The following is a 10095-nucleotide window of genomic DNA, read 5'->3' as shown; positions in this document are numbered from 1 at the left end:
AATACTTCAAGTTTAAAGCTAATTATGGTTAAGATGTGCATTTTACATCCAGTTTACACTTGACCCGATTAGTCGACCATTGAAATAATCGTTTGTGGCAGCTATAGTTTGGATGTTAGCAAAACACTTCCTTGGACAGAAACACTTCATGCTACATTTAGCTCAAGTGCTTAATCAAAAAGATACCTAGATCATACAAGATGTAGCTTTTAGAGCAGTTTTAGACTTCACTATTGGACAAACTGAAGAAAAAAAAATGCAATTTCTACTTCGACATTTTCAGATACTTTAAAACTAAAATGAAATGTTATGTCACTTAAGTTTGTGGTGCTACATGAATAAAATATAAATACAACTTTTCAAACATCTAAAAAAAATAGAAAGCCTCATCTGGCTCCTGCTGGGCTTTGCAGAGTGCCACTCCATGGAACATTTCACCTTATGTGCTTATCAAAAGGTTAGAGTGTCTGCAAACTAAAAAAAGGAATTGCACAGTGACCACATGTTGCAACTCCTGAAATGGAAAAGTCACATCAAGGACGACTGTGGGCCTCGCTGAATAGGCCCACAGTTGTGAAATGGGTAGAAGGGAATCCCAAAGCTTACTACAGAGAATGTCAGAGCTAGAGATTTAAAGAGTCTGTGCTTAAAAAATAAAATGGGTAAAGATATTCATATTTTTCAGATAAAAGAAATTCAAGTTTAAACATTAGCGGGGTGCTAAAGCAACAAATCCCTCTTCAGAAATGAGACTGTACAGGTCACAGCTCTGCCTGAACCTTTGCAGCTACATCTGCCCTTTTCGGGTTGTACATTGTGCGGCTTTGACTCTTCCAACCGCACTGATAATGGCCAAGAGTATCAGTGTGTGGAGTATTTACTCAGCAAAGGCCCACGTAGGTCAAGTCCAGCCTGGCAGTCACTCAGTACCACGAGAGCGCTCAACTTTGATGCAACACTAAAAAAAAGTGATCCCGTTGCAATTGTGGAGGGTGAGGCAATTACACAACAGTAAATGTCAGAATAACAGACAACAGCCTTTAATGCCGTTTATCTGGCGGTTTCAGTTACGTACTGAAAGGTCATCGAGGGACCAGGGTAAATCTGGCAGAGGTTTGGGGGGTCCTCTCAAGTTGCTTACAGTGACTGGTCTCATCTGGTCTCTATGACCTCACAGACATGCTGCTTATGCAATGCCAAGTAACAACCAAAACCCATCTAACTTTAGCTACTTCAACACTTTAAGGGAAAAACAAAACTGAAATCACGTGGATCGTCAGGATTTTGGAAAAAAAAAAAAAAGTCCCAGAATGTCTATCTTCTGGTCAAACTCAGACTTCCTGTGGTGAACAGGAATGTGATGACTGTAGGGAGAAACGCTGATGCTCTTTTCTACCTCACCAAGGGCAGCTCAGCTATAAACTCAAACAGTGATAAAGTCAGTTTTGCTACCAGGACACACATGTCAAGTGCCGAATAGAAGAAAGTCTGCTCAACAGTCTGCTTTCACATTTCAACGATAACATGCCAATAAAAGGAAAGAGTCTCATAAATCAAACACAGGTAGCAGCGACTCGGGGTGAAAAGCTCAAGACTTGATAATCAAGTACCTGAACCAGTTAAATTACTATTTTTAAAGAGCCTATATAGAACCATGCTTTTCTTAAGCCTTTGAGAGTAAGCTATATCCATACTTATATGTTAGGGGCTGTTCTCACTCATCTACATCAGCTCGTGAGAACACGCAAATTTTCGTGGCTTGAGAGGGGCTGGTGCTCAGAACACAGGTTTTTAGAGGAGGACTCAGAAACACGTGAACTGATCAAAATACCACTTTGGGTTGTTTATAGTGAAGAATGAACATTATAACTCATTTAAAGGCTCAAAAAGTTGATTTTTTTTTTAAATGGTAAAGGCCCTTTAAAACTAATAACTCACAGGGATCAACATAGAAGCTAAATTCCTCCATGCTTATGCCAACAAATGAAGCCATAATCATTGATTGTTACGTACTGGACCAAGTGAATGTGACGCCGCCAATGGAACATGGCTTACTCCCGGCTCCAAGAAAATAAGGTCAATTCAAGAATGAAGTTGCCATTTTCTTCACAATACGAAGGCCACCATGTTGGAGCCAGACGACATCAGTAAGCAGTGATTGATCCATGTCACCCCTCTCCTCAACTAGGGTGAGCTTGTTGGATGTCCACACCCCTACCACCTGAAATAATGCTCAGAAGAATTGGTCAAACGTTTCAAACGTTAAATGCGAGACCACATCTATTTTAAGTATCTGATTGGTCAGTTTATAACTTGAACTATAGAACAAATTTGGAAAAATATTCAAATTAACAATAACATGTTTTAAAAAGTATTTTGACAATACTGACCGAGTAGCTGTTAATTAGGTTACCATCTACAGTCAATGGCTATTATAAAGAAAAATGCTCCATGGAGGTAGTGGGGAGGCTTATGGGGTTCATATTATAAAATATATAAATTAATTTATAGTGCACAGTCGTTGCAAACTATAAGACCCCATTATATATAGGTGATAAATCAGTTTGAACAGCAGGTGGTCTTAATTAGCTCTCAAAATTCTGTAATGTAAGAAAACTCATCTTGATACAACTGCTTCTAATGACTGTTGCTGGGTTGAATTTTCCTAACAACCCAAAAATGTCTAGCTATACATCAAGACAGTAACAAATGTCCCCCCCTAACCTTTCAGTGGGTTTATCCCAGATGAAGTGGTTCTCTGAAATATGCAGAGCCTCATGGCAACCACTACAGTAGCAGTAGGAGCTGCAAACCTCTGAGGACCTCTCATTCTGCAGCTGAACCCTCCCTCTGTGGCCGATGCAGTCAAGTCTGGACAGATTTAATAAATTATGCTTTTTTTTTCTCCCGCCCACCATTTTTCTCTTAACCATTTTTGGATTTGGACTGTTAGAAGTACTAAAAAGACTGCAGTCTTAAATGTCAGCAGGAGATCTATCCATCATTAAACTCAAACTAAAATATCTCCAGAAACAAACTATTGGCTATAAGTCATCTTAAATGAACAATTGCCCGGACATAAGAGTTCTACAAGTTAATTAGCAAACACTTTAGTGGCAAAAACTAGGGGAAAAGAATGTAGTGGGTCTCACACGACTGAATTTATGCGACCATTTCCCCTGAGGTTACAATCCCCAGTGGAGAACTGTAATTGAGCATCTGCATGTCTGTGCCAATAAACCAGAGCGACCCATTCAAGAGTTCTCTACACTGCCAACTTCACAGACTAAAAACAGTCGAGGAACAAACATTTAAGAGACCAAGATACAGTTTCCATGGGGGCGTAATCATTTCACTAAGACAACTAGTACTGCGTAGAACAAGCGATTACTTTCAATGAAGACACAAAAAAGACAAAACCACTATAAAAATAAGTGAAATAACACAGGGGAGGGATTAAAACCTAAATTAGTATGCATCTGCTTTTACTAGAAACATGTCCTACTTGTTTAAACCCATTGACCTCTAGAGCTTATAGGTATGAACTAGTATGAAAGCAGTCCTACAGATGCTAATCCATACATTCTTGACGCTTAAACTACTTGTAGTTTCTTATTTAAATCACTAAAACACAAAGATCTGCTTCTCTGACTAAATAGACCTAGTTTATCCGGTAGTCATATGAACCACTCATGATCCTTAAGTAAATTCTGTCAGTAGACAGCTTTATTTAGGTCAAATCAATGCAAATGGAAGATTACAACCTTATGCTAAAGCTATTAGTCTTGTTAAACATAGGCATGCAGGAGCAATTTAGAGAAAGTAGGTGGTTCATTATATACTGCAAAAAAACATGTTAAAATGTGCTCACATGCATGGAAACAAAATAAGTGCACTTTAAGCAAAATAAATACATGGGCATCAAATGAAACAAGAAGTTGGCATCAATTGCAAACCAAAAGAAGATGACAAAGAAAATACTGAGACAACTTTATGGTTAGCATTTCTTTAGCAAGTTCTTGACTTCATATCATATTTTAGAATGAATTGAATATCCTGATGTTATGAAATGGAAATGGGAACCTTAGATGTATGTCTAGGTTTTAAGCATGAATGCACTATTGAACAGCACCCAAGTCTCACCAACGTCCAAGGGGAAATCATCAACTCCGAAAGGAGATGAAGTTTTCCATCTAAGATAATTAGGCAAATGAGAAAACCTCTTAAAATACAGTCACCAGAAAAGAGTGCTTCAGCTCTACTTTGTGTGAGTTCTGAGTGTTTGTGTTAAGAGACTGGCATTGTCAATTTCCTTTTCATGCAAAATACTTTTAATCTTGAAAGATAAGAAAGCTTTCTCAGTCAAATTAAGCAGAGCAGAGGCTGAGATGGGAGGTTTTTATTCCTCTGATAAAAAGCTGCAATGCTCGTAATAGACTTCTAATACAGTCGATAAAGGACAAAAAAATATGAGTTTAATTCTTGGTTACATGTAATAAAATCAAACATTTGTTCTTGAAAAAGGGGAGGTTGATGTCATAAGTTGGAAAACGAGGACAGCTTGGAGCATTTGGGTTGTAGTCTGTTCCGAATTTCTACAAATGTCAACATATTGAAAAATACATGACTATATGTGCAGGATTAAGCAATTTCAAAACAAGTTTATTCAATGTGATCCACAGTACAAAGCTCAGATACTTAGCCACTAAAAAAAAAAATAAATAAATAAATAAATTTTCTGACTATAATTTGTTCCGTACTACAAGTCGCAGCAGCCCTAAAAGGCAAAAAAATAAATAAATAAAATGTAATACTAGTCAAAGCCTGCACAACATTGCAAATGTATCGTCATCGCAATATCAGCCTGTGCTTAAATTGCGATAAATTGTTACCTTAAATATTTACACATGCAAAAACAATCTTATGACAGCTTGACATATTTAGCAAATTAAATGGAGCCCTTTTTGCATATGATTAATCGGATGGACCTCTATGTTAGATACTCGCCTCCTGTGTAGAGTATAATTTCAGTTCTCTTGAATTTATTTAGATAAAACGGATGCAGAGAAATGGAAATTATGTATTAGTCGTTTTGCTACATGGTCATGTATCGCAAGTCATATCCTCATTGCAGTATTGGTCACTAAAATTCCAAGTTTTACCAATATCGTCCAACCCCATCTATACTACTCACACTTTTGAGGAAAAAGGTGCAACTCTCCTGAACAACTCCGCCAAGTCCAGCGTAATGTTGCATTCACACCGAACGCAATACGCACATCATAAACTAGCTGCAGATGCAAGTGGGGGAAGCTACCGTTAACAATTTTTTAGCCTCATTATTACAACATGGAAGCTATAGCTCTTTTACAATGCAAGAAAGACACAAAGTTGAGAATTGCAAGAAAGACACAAAGTTGAGAATTTGGGTTTATTTATTTTGAAGGACTCTATAGAGTAAAGCCATACCCTTAGGTACCTATCGGGCCACTATTTGTCTTAAGAAACTTTATTCAAGCAGTGATGTCCGTGCCAGCTGCTGGTAAAGGTTCTTGTTTGATATTTAGGAAGGTCAGGGTTCAGGGTTTAGCACTGCAGGAATCGTAACCTTAAAGGAGAGCCGAGCATGGAAAAAGTCAGCAACACACATTCGGTGCCACAATAAGACAGTACATCTGGTTACACAACTATTAATAAACTGGCAGCTCTAGACGTATTGGGACAATAGAGAGTGCACAGCGCGTGCGACCGTCATGCAATCTTTCCATGGAGCTCTGACCTCCCAGAGTTGGCATGTGAGGCGCGTACTGCGCTGCACAGACTAGATAACACGTTAGACCATGGTCCAATGCAGTGCTGCACTGAGGGAGAAATCTGAGTCAGGACTCCACAGTCACCGTTAAGACTGCTTGTGTTTGAGGTTTGGCCCCCAGTCAGCTTGGCTGAGCGGGACTCCAGAACTACTGAATGAAGAGTGTGTGTGGGTTTGTGTGTGTCACAGGACATCTAAGGTGACACTAGTTCTCCTTTCCGTACATTTTTCAGCTCATTAAAAATTCAATCATACCTTGAAGGATTTCCGTAATCTTGACATAAAAAAGGTTCAGCTTGTTCAGGACATTACTGCTTGTTCATTTAGTATTCATGAACTTCATAGTTTTTTTATATTTTGAGCAAAATATGGCCCCATAGGAAATGAATGAGAAATTGCTCAAATCTTTCAAAAACTTTGTGCACTTTGAAACTTGTAAACTTACACATGCTTTCAGATAGAGACACCATTAAAACTTTAAAATGTTCAGCATCCACGGGGATTTTAGGTTAATCCGGCATTCAGCTTTTATTTCAACAACATGCTAGCCGTTATTGGCCAATTTACACTTTTTTTTCCCCCAAAGTTTTTTTTAGGCAAATTTTGTGTCAAACTAACATTTTAACAGTAAGCTAGCTGTTTTTTTTTTAATTTAGACATGTTTCGAGTTATTTGGCTAATTTGGAGTTTAGCTAACATTTTAGCATTATGCTAACTTCTTTTTGGTTCATTTAGACACATTTCCAGTTTTTGGCCAATTTGGAGTTTAGCTAACATTTTAGCCTTATGCTAGCTTTTTTTGGCTACATGTTTACATATTTGGGCCCCGTGTGAGTTTAACACCCCTGTCTTACAACAGTTGCATTATCGCAGGTGATGCTATTACTCAAACTATTTTTATAGGCAAATTAAAGGAAGTAAAGCCTAAAAACAATAAAAAGATGACAAGGAAATGAAAATAACAAAAAGTATCAATAAGATTGGATAAAATTAAGTATTAATTTATAAAACCTAATTTAGCTATTTTTTTTAAATCAATGGTATACACTGAAGATATTCCCGCCTTTATGTTTTTCTAAGTGGTGATGCAATAAGTTGTCTATAAAAGGACAGCTGTGTGGTTCCTCTCACCCCGTAGTTGTGTACTGTGGAGGAACTCCGGACACTGAACCGCCCGGCGGATTACGACCGGCGGAGTAACAGACTTCACATGTGGATGTAAAAATAGCGCCGGCCAGCATCACGCCACGGTGAACGAAAACACGTCGGTTCAAAGCCGCTTGATGCCGCATCGTAGTAAACGGATTTATCACCAGCAGCGGCCGCAGAGGGGATAAGCGGTGGACCCACGCGAAGAGGCTAATTAGGAGGGAAAACCTGGACTAATTTAAAATTTAAAGCCACAGAGTCCGTTTTAGTGATGCAAGCAGCCCTTCTTTTTGTGTGCCGCCACTTCTGGCATATTCGTCCGCGTGCGCTCAGAGCGTTTCACTCACCGCGTGTCTCTGTGTCCGGTGAAGGCCCGGTGGTGAAGTGCTACAGACCCGCACGCGGCTTCGTCGTTCTCGGGGACACGCTGGTCCAACTGCATGTGGCTCCTCCGGGTACCACAAAGGTCTGACTGGAAAACTCCTGGATGGTGATGAAGGTATTGCAAATCCCCCTCGCGCATGCGCAACAGAGAACTTGAAGCTGCCGCTCTGAGTACTGGCACGTGCGTGAAGGAGGCGGGGCACAGTCGGAACTGCACGTACGCGATGGTGATGACGCGGCGCCGGGACACTTAATTGAATCAGTCCTGTGCCTTACTTTTAGGTCACAGCTTAAAAAAGAGAAGAGTAAAATAAGTTCATTAAATATTGATGATAAAAATGAATTATGTATCCAGGAAAGTACTTCCGCTTTCCTTTATGTAACAGTATCGATTTAAAGAATCTTGGACACAATGAGATGGAATGACTCAGCGCGAAGCTTGTTTGTACTGGTTTAATCTGGTATTGAAAAAGTCTCGCTTAAATGTATTAACTTTTTTATTAGATCCACCTACGTGTTTTACAATTTTGGTGATATTTTTATTTATATATCAGCTTCACATGAGTAGTGTATTGTCAATCAATAATTACTCCTATATCTATTAAGATGATGCATATTTATGAGCAATAAACCAACTATAAAGATGCCGCATTATGGCTTGTGCTTTTAGCTGCAGTACCCTGGGAAGAAGAAATACAACTGTCAGCAATACACACCGATAAAACAAACACTATAGGGCATAGTGTACAACAAGGACACACACATTAGCATAAGATCAATGTCCATTAGGTCACTCCTGGAGTCAATGCCCCAGTTATAACAGCTCAAGGTGGGACAAACCATAGACAGACAGTTGTTTAACGTCTTTTGATCTATTGTAAAAATGTTCCCAGTGGTCTTTTAATTATTATTATTTTGTTTTTAGCCAAAATAATAATAAAAAAGCCAGTGTTGTTTTCTAGGACAGCTCCTGCAGAGTGCCTCTAAGTTGTGGGGGGACTATTGGCTTAGAGTAAGCCTGCCCTGACTTCCCAACATCCCTCTGTTTACACTCTCTCCTGCTTGCTTGCAGCCTCTCACACCCCCAATATAACATTGCCGGCGCAAAACAAATCGGGGAATAATGTTGGAGCTGTGCTGCAGGCGTTTTTACAACTGCATTTTTTGTCTGATTGTGATTTTCAACGATTTCAATAAAGAATACAAGGGAATTATTCTCAAGTTCTTCAAATATTTGTTTTTCTATGCTATGCACTTTTTCTATAACAAGACACTGTTAAGAATTAATTTTTTATACAACTCAGTTTTGCTTTGTAAAAACATTTTAAATCCAACATACCTCAAACCCTTTTGTATTTACAATAGAAGAATATACACTTGGATATTTCTGGACATCCATGCATTCATCTTCTATTCCTGCTTTGTCCTGTACATGCAGAGACACTCACTTCTAAAGGAAGTGATCAATTATCCTGTAACACGCTTGTGGAGTGTGGAAGGAAGTCAAGTGGCCATAGAAAACCTCACTTTTAATGTTTGAGGAAGACATGAACACTCAGAGAGGAACGCGCCGGGATTCAAACCAGGAGCTTTTTGTTGTGAGGCGACAAACAACAATTGCACATTCTAAATTCCTCCTGCATTGAGAGCATTCAGACTCTTTTTCACCCCTTTTTGAAAGTCAGAGTTCAATGTAGGGTCTTTAATATTCACTTTCCTGACCTACTGGCTATTGTTGTTTTCACAATACTTTAGGTTGGTTCTTTCTATTAACAGTACAGTTTTAATTAGTTTCTGAGTGGAAGATCTAAAGTTTACTGTCAACATTCCCAATTTTGACACAAACATTGCAAAATATTTGGTGTTGAAAAACTGTCCTCCACCTTCCTGACCTTTCGGGGTGGATGTTCGACATTCTGAAGGTGATGAAGGATTTGAGACAAAGAGAGGTTGTTGCACCGAGATAGAAAAACATTACATCAGCTGGAAACACAGTTTGTAGTTTCGCTTTATTGCAGCACATTTGAATAAAACAACAAGGAAACTAAGTGATAAGATCAACCATAAACTCTGTTTTAATTGTGAATGTTTCACATTTCATTCAAATGTTTTTGGAAGATGGCTTAAAGTTTATGATTAACTTTTCATACGGTGCTGCAATATTTGTGTCGCAGGGACAGGTTTTGTTATTTTGTGGTTTAAATATAAATATATATTTTTGCTTTTTTGACTTATTTGTTTTACTAATTGGAGACCAAATGTAATTGATTTATTAACACACAAATCAAGCACATACACAACAACACACACACATAAAGCAGTTTCTCATGTTTTGATCCATTATGTTTATGTTTAAGGAAAAGGGCATTTTATTGTTTAACCTTAAGTTTAGAGCACAATCCCTGATTTAAAAAAAAAGTTTGTTTACATTGTGTTAGGTTCACAGCTAAATTCACACACTGATGGCAGCTCTGCTGCTGAACCTACAACCACCAGGAGCAAAGTGAGGTTCAGTGTCTTGCCCAAGGACATTTTGACACATGAACAAGCAAGATGGGAATAGAACCTGTGATCATCCGATCAAAGGTTGACCGCTCTACCTCTGTGCCACGGTGGATGCTATGATCTGAATCAATCTAAGCTTAATAGATAAATAACTGATCCATAAAAGTAAAGATAGATTCAAAGCATAAGGCTAAAGTCAGCTAGCTTGAAGCAAACGTATAATGGGATTTCCCATAGGACGGCTA

At 38.6% G+C, this 10095-nt stretch overlaps 1 protein-coding gene across 1 annotated transcript in view; it reads right to left on the bottom strand.

Moving 5' to 3' along the window:
- The window catches only part of LOC112159332 (monocarboxylate transporter 1), a 21378-nt gene extending 13879 nt beyond the window's left edge, over nucleotides 1-7499 (bottom strand). The window contains exon 1 of the mRNA XM_024293343.2: nucleotides 7309-7499. The gene's annotated coding sequence lies outside the window, so the exon portion shown is untranslated. The remainder of the gene's footprint in view (nucleotides 1-7308) is intronic.
- Between the last annotated feature and the right edge of the window lie 2596 nt (nucleotides 7500-10095).

This window comes from Oryzias melastigma, linkage group LG7 (genome assembly GCF_002922805.2).
Source record: "Oryzias melastigma strain HK-1 linkage group LG7, ASM292280v2, whole genome shotgun sequence".
In the NCBI taxonomy this organism is placed as follows: Eukaryota; Metazoa; Chordata; class Actinopteri; order Beloniformes; family Adrianichthyidae; genus Oryzias; species Oryzias melastigma.
The sequence above is the reverse complement of the archived record's forward strand: the minus strand, read 5'-3'. Positions and strand labels throughout refer to the sequence as shown.